A 12745-nucleotide genomic window follows, 5' to 3' on the forward strand; every position below is an offset into this window, starting at 1 on the left:
ACTGCGAGATGAGTCTAGTTGCTGGGTCTGCAGTGGGATGCTCTTGTCATCCTCCTCCGGACTTACACGAGAAATGGACCCAGCTACTGTGACTATGCAGGGACTACTGACCATGGGGGAGAAAGACTCGCCACGTTCCTGTCCCACATGCCAGTACATTAGAAGGACCCCCAGTGGTAAATGTTAACTGTACGACTGACTGCCCATGAGCCCACATGGGCTATGTTATGGGGAATGGAATAGGCTGGCTTCTGGACACACAAGTCCAACTAGTGGGATTAACTGTTTTTGTTTGGAAAGACCTAATGCGTCCACCCCTAATGGCACTCAACATAACATGGGGTGATAGATCTGTACTGTGGCTGCTGACTCCTGGCTAGGCCACCAGAATGTTTCTTTTAAAGCTGGGCCTTCCCCTCCCCAAGGAGGTGGCTCTGGTTTTATGAAAACCAGGGATGGCCTTGCCTTCCTTATAACCAGACAGGGCACTGCTGCTGTCGACTCCCTTTCCTTTGACCCAGTAAGCGCTTGGCTCCATAATTAGCCCACATCCTGGCAAATGACTCTTCTGAGCATACTGGGTATCGTACCCTTGATACTCCTTGGCTCTGCTGTCTGTATTGTGTTTGTGGTATCTGGTTGCAGTGCCCTACGTACCTGACTCCAGGGATATCGCAGAAGAGGGGTGAACCAAGATCGTAAGGGCCGTGCAAGGCACGTAGGGGTGGAGTGTGTGGCCAGGCCACTCAGGATGGCTGTTCTCCTGTGCTCTGTCCATCCCCTGCCCGACCAGTGCCTGCTTCACCTGCACCTGCTCACAGGACTGACCTTCCTACTACTTGCCCCAGGGCCCAGCTGGTGATTGTTCTTATCAAAGGGGCGGTGAGGGGCTTCCCTGGTGGCCCAGTGGTTAAGAATCCGCCTGCTAATGCAGGGGACATGGGTTCGAGCCCTGGTCCAGGAAGATCCCACATGCCGTGGAGTAACTAAGCCCGTGCGCCACAACTACTGAGCCTGTGCTTTAGAGCCTGCGAACCACAACTACTGAGGCCACGAGCCACAACTACTGAGCCCACGAGCCACAACTACTGAAGCCCATGCGCCTAGAGCCCATGCTCCACAACAAGAGAAGCCACCGCAATGAGAAGGTCGCACACCGCAACGAAGAGTAGCCCCCGCTCTCCGCAAGTAGATAAAGCCTGCGCACAGCAGTGAAGACCCAATGCAGCCAAATATAAATAAAAATAAGTAAACAAAATTTATTTTAAAAAGGGGGGGTGAGGGGTGTGCCCCTCCACTGGTTTCCCTGGTAACTAATTAGCCCACCTGACATCGATTCCCCTGTAACTGGTAATCTCCCCCCTCTGCCACACCCCCAGAGCAAAGACTGCCGCCATGTCCTATCCGCTGGCAGCTGCACACGGTGGGTGTTGCTCCAGGACCTTGCTTCAGACGTGTAAGCTCCCCCACCCATTAAGCTACTGATGTCTCTGCTGCTGACTCCAGGCTCTTTCTTTGGTCTTGAAGCTGGGCAAGCGCAGGCCTTGGAGGCCTGCGGGGTGTAGCCCAACATGTCCTAAGGTAATTGCTTCTTCCCTGTGCCATTTCAGATTACCAAAGTTGCATAGGAGTGCTCTTTCTTTTCTTTCTTTTTTTTTTTTTTTTTTGCGGTACGCACGCCTCTCACTGTTGTGGCCTCTCCTGTTGCGGAGCACAGGCTCCGGATGCGCTCAGTGGCATGTGGGATCTTCCCAGACCGGGGCACGAACCCGCGTCCCCTGCATCGGCAGGCAGACTCTCAACCACTGCGCCACCAGGGAAGCCCCAGGAATGCTCTTTCTGATAGCTGGGGAAACCTGTGCTATTTACCCAGACTTACACATATTGTCTGCCATTCAATCAAACCTTCTGAGGGAGCTCCCCGGCGGTCCAGTGGTTAGGACTCGGTGCTTTCACTGCTGTGGCCCGGGTTCGATCCCTGGTCAGGGAACTGAGGTCCCACAAACCACGTGGTGCAGCCACAATATAAGAAAAAAAAAATTCTGAGACACACGAAAAAGCCTTACAAAATAAAAAAGAGAATGCGCTCGCCACATTCATTGGCTGTGTACCTGGTGCCCTATTCATCTGCTGCAGCAACGGTAGCACGTCCAGCACAGGAGCTGTGAGTGAGAAGTTAAGTCGGTTAAATCTAGGATAGTTGATGGTTGCTCTCCAGGCTGCATCACCACGGGCCACGCTGGCGAATTACAGGCACTATATCCCGCATCCTTTAGGTCTTTGATGGTGGTGCTCACCTGTACCATCCCTCCTCACCCCAAATCAATATTGATTTTGATTTTGATTTACTGCCTTGACTGGAAGTCGGTTTTGAAGTTTCCACTGTGCTTTCCCTATAGTCTAGAAGCCCAATATGGGGGTTATTCCCACTGCCAAGTATGTAAATTTCTCTTGTACACTTGGGGAACTGGGGGGGGAAATGCCCCCTGGGAGGTCCATGGAACCGATGGGCCCACTGTGAGTGAGACTTCAGCCAGGACTCCATTGACTACCTGGTCTCTTGGACCCTCACTTGGACAGAGGTTCAGGCTGTTGCTTGTTTTCGCATGTCAGTGTCAACTCAGATCCTGTGCCCATAATCCTCCAAGTGTCTGCTTCTTCCCCTTCCCCCAGTGTAGAGTCACCCAAGTTAATGACTAGCTCCCTTGGGGGAAGCCTGGGGAATCATCATGATAAAGATCCTGGCCATGGTGTGGCAGGGTTCTTATTCCTAACAACCTGGCCCTCTGTTCAGTCAATGGGTTTTAGATTTGAAAATTGGCTCAGGTCTGAGAACTGAGCAAGGGACCATGACTTCTTATGGAGGACACTGCATTCAGGCTACTGCTCTCCATTCTTTCCTGTTTTGATTATAGACATTAAGTCGATAGCTCTTAGGAGGGAAGAGTGGGTCCCCTCTGCAAGCCCAGAGATTTGGGGGCTTCAGAATCAGCAGCAACCATCTAGATGTCTCTACCCACATTTCAGGGTCCCAGGTTTCCCTACCAGGGCTCTGTCTTTTGCATAACAAACCTGCCTTAATCGAGCATTTGAAAACTCTAATAATAAGGTCTTTAGCCTGCCACTCAGCTGTGTCTGCTCTTCCACTGCAGGAGCGGTTCTCTGGGTGCTGCCACAGAGGCTCTGTAGTCTTATTTAGTGTTAATTGCTCCTAAATGGCCCTCATCAGCCTCATTATCCCTCTGCAGGGCAGCAATCCAACTTGGCAGTGACCAGCCTTCTCCACGGTCTTTGCAGGCATCCTCTCACCCCCAGATCTTTTGAATGCCTTGCATCATCCCACCTGCTGTAGCCTTCTTCACTGGCACGCCTTCCGAGGTCCCTACCAGTGAAATCTTCAGCAGCTGAGCCACCACCTTGTGCCAAGGACTGTGTCATACTTGCTGACCAAGATGATGTCCTCTTCTACTGGCCCTGAGTGAGCCTCTCCCACGTCCTCATCTCACTGCCCGCTTTTTTTTTTTTTGCGGTACGCGGGCCTCTCACCGTTGTGGCCTCTCCCAGTGCGGAGCACAGGCTCAGGACACTCAGGCTCAGCGGCCGTGGCTCACGGGCCCAGCCGCTCCGTGGCATGTGGGATCTTCCCGGACCGGGGCACGAACCTGCGTCTCCTGCATTGGCAGGTGCACTCTCAGCCACTGCACCACCAGGGAAGCCCTCACTGCCCGCTTTCTTAGATCACTTATGTTAGTCTGCACCCTCCAAGAAGCAGTCGCCGAGATGCCATTGGATGTGCAAGCGATTTGTTAGGTGAGATGCTTGTGAGGGAAAGTAGGGAGGAATCCAGAGCAGGCCAGGGGAAGGAAGATTCCTTAGAGTGCAGCAGAATTCTAAGAAAGCTTGGCAAGGCCGTGTAGAGTCCTTGAGGCAAAACTGCTCATCAGAGTAGTTCCATCTCCTGAGTGGGTCTGCCTTATTATGCCTGCTGCACCTGGTCATTGGCTGGGAGCTGCCTGGGAGAAAGGGTAGCATAGCAGCTGGGCCCTGGGCTGATCACACTACCCCTGCACAGCAGATCTGAGGGGTGTGTGTTCATGGCTGCTGCAGTGTGTTTCGCATCACGGCTTGATGGAGCATGGTGATCCTTGGCTCTGTGCTCATGTTTTAGAGAGAGGCACTAAAAGATGTTTGGAAGCTTGGTGTATGTGGGCAGGAATACCAGTTGTGGGCTTCGCCGTAAGGTGACCTGGGAGTTTTCATGGGCAACCGGAGATTGTTAGTCTCTGCGGGTCTTGGCTTTGCAGCTGCTCAGATTCCCTTGTGAAGACACTTAGGCAACCAGGCAGGAGAGTGTGTTCAGGAAGCTAATTTGGTGAACATTCTAACAATGTTAGAACATTCTAACATTCTAATTCACCTAATAATATCCTGTTTTCAGTATGGTACCACCCCCTGATCCCCATTAAACTTTTCTGGAGAATACACCTTAATTCTGCTGCCCACGCTGGGAAGGTTGTTTGCTTGGAGTGGATCTGCCAGCATCTTAACTAGGCTTCTCATGCCCACATCCAAAGACGCCTGCTCATTTCCGAGTCTCTGAGAAATTCCGCAGTGGAACTCTGTTTGCTTCTTGCCATTATTCACTTTGGCTCAGCACTCAGCTTTGTCAGGTCTACAAAATGGGTTAGCACTCTCCCATTTGCTTTCAACTGCCAAACCTTTGGTGGAGTAGTTTCTATTCCTATTATCCTTGTCCTTGTGGGTTCGTGCTTTTGTAGAAAGGCCTTTATGGTTTTAGTGGGATTTGGGAGGGACCTGAAGTGAAGTCATGGGTCCAATCCTCCATTCTTAATTGGTGTCTTCAGTAGCCTATTAGCTGGCTTCCATACAGACTTTTCTCCACGCAGTAGCCAGTCTTTTAAAAACACAAATTAGATCACATTACTCCCTTGCTGAAAACTCTCCAATAGTTTCTCAATACACAGAAGAAAATCTAAATTCCTTGCCTTGGCCTATTAAGATCGTACATAATCCAGCCCCTGGCTGCTTCTTGGTACTGATCTCCTACCTCTCACCCCATCAGTTATCTTCTCCAGCCACACTGACTTTCTTGCTGTCCTTCAGACATCAAAGCTGGTTTCTATCTCATAATCTTTGTATTTGCTCTTTGATCTACCTGAAACATTTTTTGCCCCCATATTCTTACAAGTCATGCTTCCTCACTTTCTGATCTCTGAGCGAATGATTAAAGGGTCAGTTTATCAGAAGGACATACAACTGTTATGTATATATGTACCTAATAACAATGTTTCGAAATACAAAAGCAAAGATGATATAATTAAATGGAGAGACAAATGTACAATCATAGTTGGAGACCTTAACACTTTTCTCTTACTGATAGAAAACTAGATAAAAAATTAGTAAGGGACTACTTACATGCTGTTCACAGGGTTTAAAGTAAAAGGATGAATAAAGATATAGCCTGCAAAACTAATCCAGCATTAACATGCTTATATATCAGATAAAGAAAATAAGATTACTAGAGATAAAATAGGGCATTATATAACAATAAAAGGGCCAGTTCATCTTGGAGAAATGTTTATGTGCCTCATAACACCACTTCTGACTACAAGAAGACAAAATTGACAGAACTAAGAGGAAAAAGAAAAACTCAAAGCCATTATTGGAGACTTTGACAGGATAAGTAGATGAAACGTGTGGGATGTTGCTAACAGCAGTAAACAGAAGAACATTTATAATCTTGAAATACATGTATTAGAGAAAAAAAGGTTGAAAATTGATAAACTGTTCATACATCCTTAAGAAGTTAGAAAAGAAAAACATGCCAAAATAAATGAAAAATAAGCACAAGCACAAAAAGGTTCAAACATGCAGTAAGAGGAATAAGAGGACATCTCAAAGGATGCTATGGATTTAAAGAGGAGGACATTTTAAACAATTTGCCAGAAAACTCCAGGCATATGGCTTCAGTGATGAGTACTACTCAAAATTCAAAAAATACCAATCTCACCAAATTTATACAGACCTTCGCTTTGGAGGTCAGAGAATTTATACTCCCACTAAAGTCCACGGAAGTATTCATGGCTATACTAAACTTAACTTTTTGCTAAATGGATGAATGAAAAAGTTCCGTATTGTTTTAGTTTGCATGTTATTGATCACTAGTGATGGTGAGCATCTTTTAATATTTAGCAGCCATTTTTCACTCTCATGTGTTCATAATCTTTACTTACTGCCTATTATTTTTCTCATTTATTTTTGTAAACTTTATGTTCTTAACATTAGTTTCTCATTACACTTGCTGTGTCTTCAGTTTCTTTTTTGATAGAATATGAAATTTTTATGAATTTATTCTTTTTTTTTACATCTTTATTGGAGTATAATTGCTTTACAATGGTGTGTTAGTTTCTGCTTTATAACAAAGTGAATCAGATATACATATACATATGTTCCCATCTCTCTTCCCTCTTGCATCTCCCTCCCTCCCACCCTCCCTATCCCACCCCTCCAGGCGGTCACAAAGCACCGAGCTGATCTCCCTGTGCTATGCGGCTGCTTCCCACTTGCTATCTACCTTACGTTTGGTAGTGTATATATGTCCATGCCTCTCTCTCGCTTTGTCACAGCTTACCCTTCCCTCTCCCTATATTCTCAAGTCCATTCTCTAGTAGGTCTGTGTCTTTATTCCTGTCTTACCCCTAGGTTCTTCATGACATTTTCTTTTTCTTAAATTCCATATATATGTGTTAGCATACGGTATTTGGCTTTCTCTTTCTTTCTTTCTTTTTTTGCAGTACGCAGGCCTCTCACTGTGGTGGCCTCTCCCGTTGCGGAGCACAGACTCCGGACGTGCAGGCTCAGTGGCCATGGCTCATGGGCCCAGCTGCTCTGCAGCGTGTGGGATCTTCCCGGACCGGGGCACGAACCTGTGTCCCCTGCATCGGCAGGCGGACTCTCAACCACTGCGCTACCAGGGAAGCCCTGTCTTTCTCTTTCTGACTTACATCACTCTGCATGACAGTCTCTAGGTCTATCCACCTCATTACAAATAGCTCAATTTCGTTTCTTTTTATGGCTGAGTAATATTCCATTGTATATACGTGCCACATCTTCTTTATCCATTCATCCGATGATGGGCACTTAGGTTGTTTCCATCTCCGGGCTATTGTAAATAGAGCTGCAATGAACATTTTGGTACATGACTCTTTTTGAATTATGGTTTTCTCAGGGTATATGCCCAGTAGTGGGATTGCTGGGTCATATGGTAGTTCTATTTGTAGTTTTTTAAGGAACCTCCATACTGTTCTCCATAGTGGCTGAACCAATTCACATTCCCACCAGCAGTGCAAGAGTGTTCCCTTTTCTCCACACCCTCTCCAGCATTTATTGTTTCTAGATTTTTTGATGATGGCCATTCTGACTGGTGTGAGATGATATCTCATTGTAGTTTTGATTTGCATTTCTCTAATGATTAATGATGTTGAGCATTCTTTCATGTGTTTGTTGGCAGTCTGTATATCTTCTTTGGAGAAATGTCTATTTAGGTCTTCTGCCCATTTTTGGATTGGGTTGTTTGTTTTTTTGTTATTGAGCTGCAATGAGCTGCTTGTAAATTTTGGGAATTAATCCTTTGTCAGTTGCTTCATTTGCAAATACTTTCTCCCATTCTGAGGGTTGTCTTTTGGTCTTGTTTATGGTTTCCTTTGCTGTGCAAAAGCTTTGAAGTTTCATTAGGTCCCATTTGTTTATTTTTGTTTTTATTTCCATTTGCCTAGGAGGTGGGTCAAAAAGGATCCTGCTGTGATTTATGTCATAGAGTGTTCTGCCTCTGTTTTCCTCTAAGAGTCTGATAGTTTCTGGCCTTACATTTAGGTCTTTAATCCATTTTGAGCTTATTTTTGTGTATGGTGTTAGGGAGTGATCTAATCTCATACTTTTACATGTACCTGTCCAGTTTTCCCAGCACCACTTATTGAAGAGGCTGTCCTTTCTCCACTGTACATTCCTGCCTCCTTTATCAAAGATAAGGTGACCATACGTGCGTGGGTTTATCTCTGGGCTTTCTATCCTGTTCCATTGATCTATCTTTCTGTTTTTGTGCCAGTACCATACTGTCTTGATTACTGTAGCTTTGTAGTATAGTCTGAAGTCAGGGAGCCCGATTCCTCCAGCTCCGTTTTTCGTTCTCAAGATTGCTTTGGCTATTCGGGGTCTTTTGTGTTTCCATACAAATTGTGAAATGTTTTGTTCTAGTCCTGTGAAAGATGCCAGTGGTAGTTTGATAGGGATTGCATTAAATCTGTAGATTTCTCTGGGTAGTAGAGTCATTTTCACAATGTTGATGCTTCGAATCCAAGAACATGGTATATCTCTCCATCTGTTTGTATCATCTTTGATGTCTTTCATCAGTGTCTTATAGTTTTCTGCATACAGGTCTTTTGTCTCCCTAGGTAGGTTTATTCCTAGATATTTTATTCTTTTTGTTGCAATGGTAAATGGGAGTGTTTTCTTGATTTCACTTTCAGATTTTTCATCATTAGTGTATAGGAATGCAAGAGATTTCTGGGCATTAATTTTGTATCCTGCAACTTTACCAAATTCATTGATTAGCTCTAGTAGTTTCCTGGTAGCATCTTTAGGATTCTCTATGTATAGTATCATGTCATCTGCAAACAGTGACAGCTTTACTTCTTCTTTTCTGATTTGGATCCCTTTTATTTCCTTTTCTTCTCTGATTGCTGTGGCTAAAACTTCCAAAACTATGTTGAATAAGAGTGTTGAGAATGGGCAACCTTGTCTTGTTCCTGATCTTAGTGGAAATGCTTTCAGTTTTTCACCATTGAGGATGATGTTGGCTGTGGGTTTGTCATATATGGCCTTCATTATGTTGAGGAAAGTTCCCTCTGTGCCTACTTTTTGCAGGGTTTTTTATCATAAATGGGTGTTGAATTTTGTCGTAAAGCTTTCTCTGCATCTATTGAGATGATCATGTGGTTTTTCTCCTTCAGTTTGTTAATATGGTGTATCACGTTGATTGATTTGCCTATATTGAAGAATCCTTGCATTCCTGGAGTAAACCCCACTTGATCATGGTGTATGATCCTTTTAATGTGCTGTTGGATTCTGTTTGCTAGTATTTTGTTGAGGATTTTTGCATCTATGTTCATCAGTGATATTGGCCTGTAGTTTTCTTTCTCTGTGACATCTTTGTCTGGTTTTGGTGTCAGGGTGATGGTGGCCTCGTAGAATGAGTTTGGGAGTGTTCCTCCCTCTGCTATATTTTGGAAGAGTTTGAGCAGGATAGGTGTTAGCTCTTCTCTAAATGTTTGATAGAATTCGCCTGTGAAGCCATCTGGTCCTGGGCTTTTGTTTGTTGGAAGATTTTTAATCGCAGTTTCAATTTCAGTGCCTGTGATTGGTCTGTTTACGTTTTCTGTTTCTTTGTGACTCAGTCTTGGCAGGTTGTGCTTTTCTAAGAATTTGTCCATTTCTTCCAGGTTGTCCACTTTATTGGCATAGAGTTGCGTGAAGTAATCCCTCATGATCCTTTGTGTTTCTGCAGTGTCAGTTGTCGCTTCTCCTTTTTCATTTCTTATTCTACTGGTTTGAGTCTTCTCCCTCTTCTTCTTGATGCGTCTGGCTAATGGTTTATCTATTTTGTTTATCTTCTCAAAGAACCAGCTTTTAGTTTTATTGATCTTTGCTATCGTTTTCTTCATTTCTTTTTCATTTATTTCTGATCTGATCTTTATGATTTCTTTCCCTCTGCTAACTTTGGGGTTTTTCTGTTCTTCTCTCTCTAATTGCTTTAGGTGCAAGTTTAGGTTGTTTATTCGAGATGTTTCCTGTTTCTTAAGGTAGGATTGTATTGCTATAAACTTTCCTCTTAGAGCTGCTTTTGCTGCATCCCATAGGTTTTGGGTCGTTGTGTCTCCATTGTCATTTGTTTCTAGGTATTTTTCTATTTCCTCTTTGATTTCTTCAGTGATCACTTCGTTATTAAGTAGTGTATTGTTTAGCCTCCATGTGTTTGTATTTTTTTTACAGATCTTTTCCTGTAATTGATACCTAGTCTCATAGCGTTGTGGTCGGAAAAGATACTTGATACAATTTCAGTTTCCTTAAATTTACCAAGGCTTGATTTGTGACCCAAGATATCATCTATCCTGGAGAATGTTCCATGAGCACTTGAGAAAAATGTGTATTCTGTTGTTTTGGGGTGGAATGTCCTATAAATATCAATTAAGTCCATCTTGTTTAATGTATCATTTAAAGCTTGTGTTTTCTTATTTATTTTCCTTTTGGATGGTCTGTCCATTGGGGAAAGTGGGGTGTAAAAGTCCCCTACTATGAATGTGTTATACTGTCAATTTCCCCTTTTATGGCTGTTAGTATTTGCCTTATGTATTGAGGTGCTCCTATGTTGGGTGCATAAATATTTACAATTGTTACATCTTCTTCTTGGATTGATCCCTTGATCATTATGTAGTGTCCTTCTTTGTCTCTTCTAATAGTCTTTATTTTAAAGTCTATTTTGTCTGACATGAGAATTGCTACTCCACCTTCCTTTTGGCTTCCATTTGCATGGAATATCTTTTTCCATCCCCTTACTTTCAGTCTGTATGTGTCTCTAGGTCTGAAGTGGGTCTTGTTTTTGTATCCATTCAGCCAATCTGTGTCTTTTGGTGGGAGCATTTAGTCCATTTACATTTAAGGTAATTATCGATATGTATGTTCCTATTCCCATTTTCTTAATTGTTTTGGGTTCGTTATTGTAGGTCTTTTGCTTGTCTTGTGTTTCTTGCCTAGAGAAGTTCCTTCAGCATTTGTTGTAGAGCTGGTTTGGTGGTGCTGAAGTCTCTCAGCTTTTGCTTGTCTGTAAAGGTTTTAATTTCTCCATCAAATCTGAATGAGATCCTTGCTGGGTAGAGTAATCTTGGTTGCAGGTTTTTCTCCTTCGTCACTTAAAATATGTCCTGGCAGTCCCTTCCGGCTTGCAGAGTTTCTTCTGAGAGATCAGCTGTTATCTTTATGGGGATTCCCTTTGGTGTGATTTGTTGTTTTTCCCTTGCTGCTTTTAATGTGTTTTCTTTGTATTTAATTTTTGACAGTTTGATTAATATGTGTCTTGCCGTATTTCTCCTTGGATTTATCCTGTATGGGACTCTCTGTGCTTCTTGGACTTGATTGACAATTTCCTTTCCCATATTAGGGAAGTTTTCAACTATAATCTCTTCAAATATTTTCTCAGTCCCTTTCTTTTTCTCTTCTTCTTCTGGAACCCCTATAATTCGAATGTTGGTGTGTTTAATGTTGTCCCAGAGGTCTCTGAGACTGCCCTCAGTTCTTTTCATTCTTTTTTCTTTATTCTGCTCTGCAGTAGTTATTTCCACGATTTTATCTTCCAGGTCACTTATCCGTTCTTTTGCCTGTTATTCTTCTATTGATCCCATCTGGAGTATTTTTAATTTCATTTATTGTGTTGTTCATCGTGGTTTGTTTCATCTTTAGTTCTTCTAGGTCCTTGTTAAATGTTCCTTGCGTTTAGTGTACTCTATTTCCAAGATTTTGGATCATCTTTACTCTCATTGTTCAGAATTCTTTTTCGGGTAGACTGCATATTTCCTCTTCATTTGTTAGGTCTGGTGGGTTTTTATTTTGCTCCTTCATCTGCTGTGTGTTTTTCTGTCTTTTCGTTTTGCTTATATTACTGTGTTCAGGGTCTCCTTTTTGCAGTCTGCAGGTTCGTAGTTTCTGTTGTTTTTGGTGTCTGTCCCCAGTGGCTACGGTTGGTTCAGTGGGTTGTGTAGGCTTCCTGGTGCAGGGGACTAGTGCCTGTGTTCTGGTGGATGAGGCTGGATCTTGTCTTTCTGGTGGGCAGGTCCACGTCTGGTGGTGTGTTTTGGGGTGTCTGTCGACTTATTATGATTTTGGGCAGCCTCTCTGCTACTGGGTGGGGTTGTGTTCCTGTCTTGCTAGTTGTTTGGCATAGGATGTCTAGCACTGTAGCTTGCTGGTCGTTGAGTGAAGCTGGGTGCTGGTGTTGAGATGGAGGCCTCTGGGCGATTTTCGCCATTTGATATTATGTGCAGCTGGGAGGTCTCTTGTGGACCAGTGCCCTGAAGTTGGCTCTCCTCTCCTAACTCCTGGCTGCAGCACCAAGAGCCTTTCATCCACACGGCTCAGAAGAAAAGGGAGATAAAGTAGAAAGAAAGAATTAGTAGAAGTAGAAAGAAAGAAAGGGAAGGAGGGAGGGAAGGAGCAAGGAAGGAAGGAGGGAAGGAAGAAAAAGAAAAGAAAGAAGATAAAGTAAAATAAAAAAAAGTAAGATTAAAATATAATAAAGTTATTAAAATTAAAAAAAAATTATTAAGAGGAAAAAAAACCCCCAAAAACAAGAAAACTGATGGATAGAACCCTGGAACAAATGGTGGAAGCAAAGCTATACAGACAAAATCTCACACAGAAGCGTATACATACACACTCACAAAAAGAGGAAAAGGGGAAAAAATCATAAATCTTGCTCTCAACGTTCACCTCCTCAATTTGGGATGATTCGCTGTCTATTCATGTATTCCACAGATGCAGGTACATCAGGTTGATTGTGGAGCTTTAATCCGCTGCTCCTGAGGCTGCTGGGAGACATCTCCCTTTCTCTTCTTTGTTCTCACAGCTCCCAGGCATTCAGATTTGGATTTGCACCCCCCCCCCCCCCGCCCCCCCC

Source organism: Lipotes vexillifer, unplaced genomic scaffold (assembly GCF_000442215.2).
Source record: "Lipotes vexillifer unplaced genomic scaffold, Lipotes_vexillifer_v1.1 scaffold815, whole genome shotgun sequence".
NCBI classification, from domain to species: domain Eukaryota; kingdom Metazoa; phylum Chordata; class Mammalia; order Artiodactyla; family Lipotidae; genus Lipotes; species Lipotes vexillifer.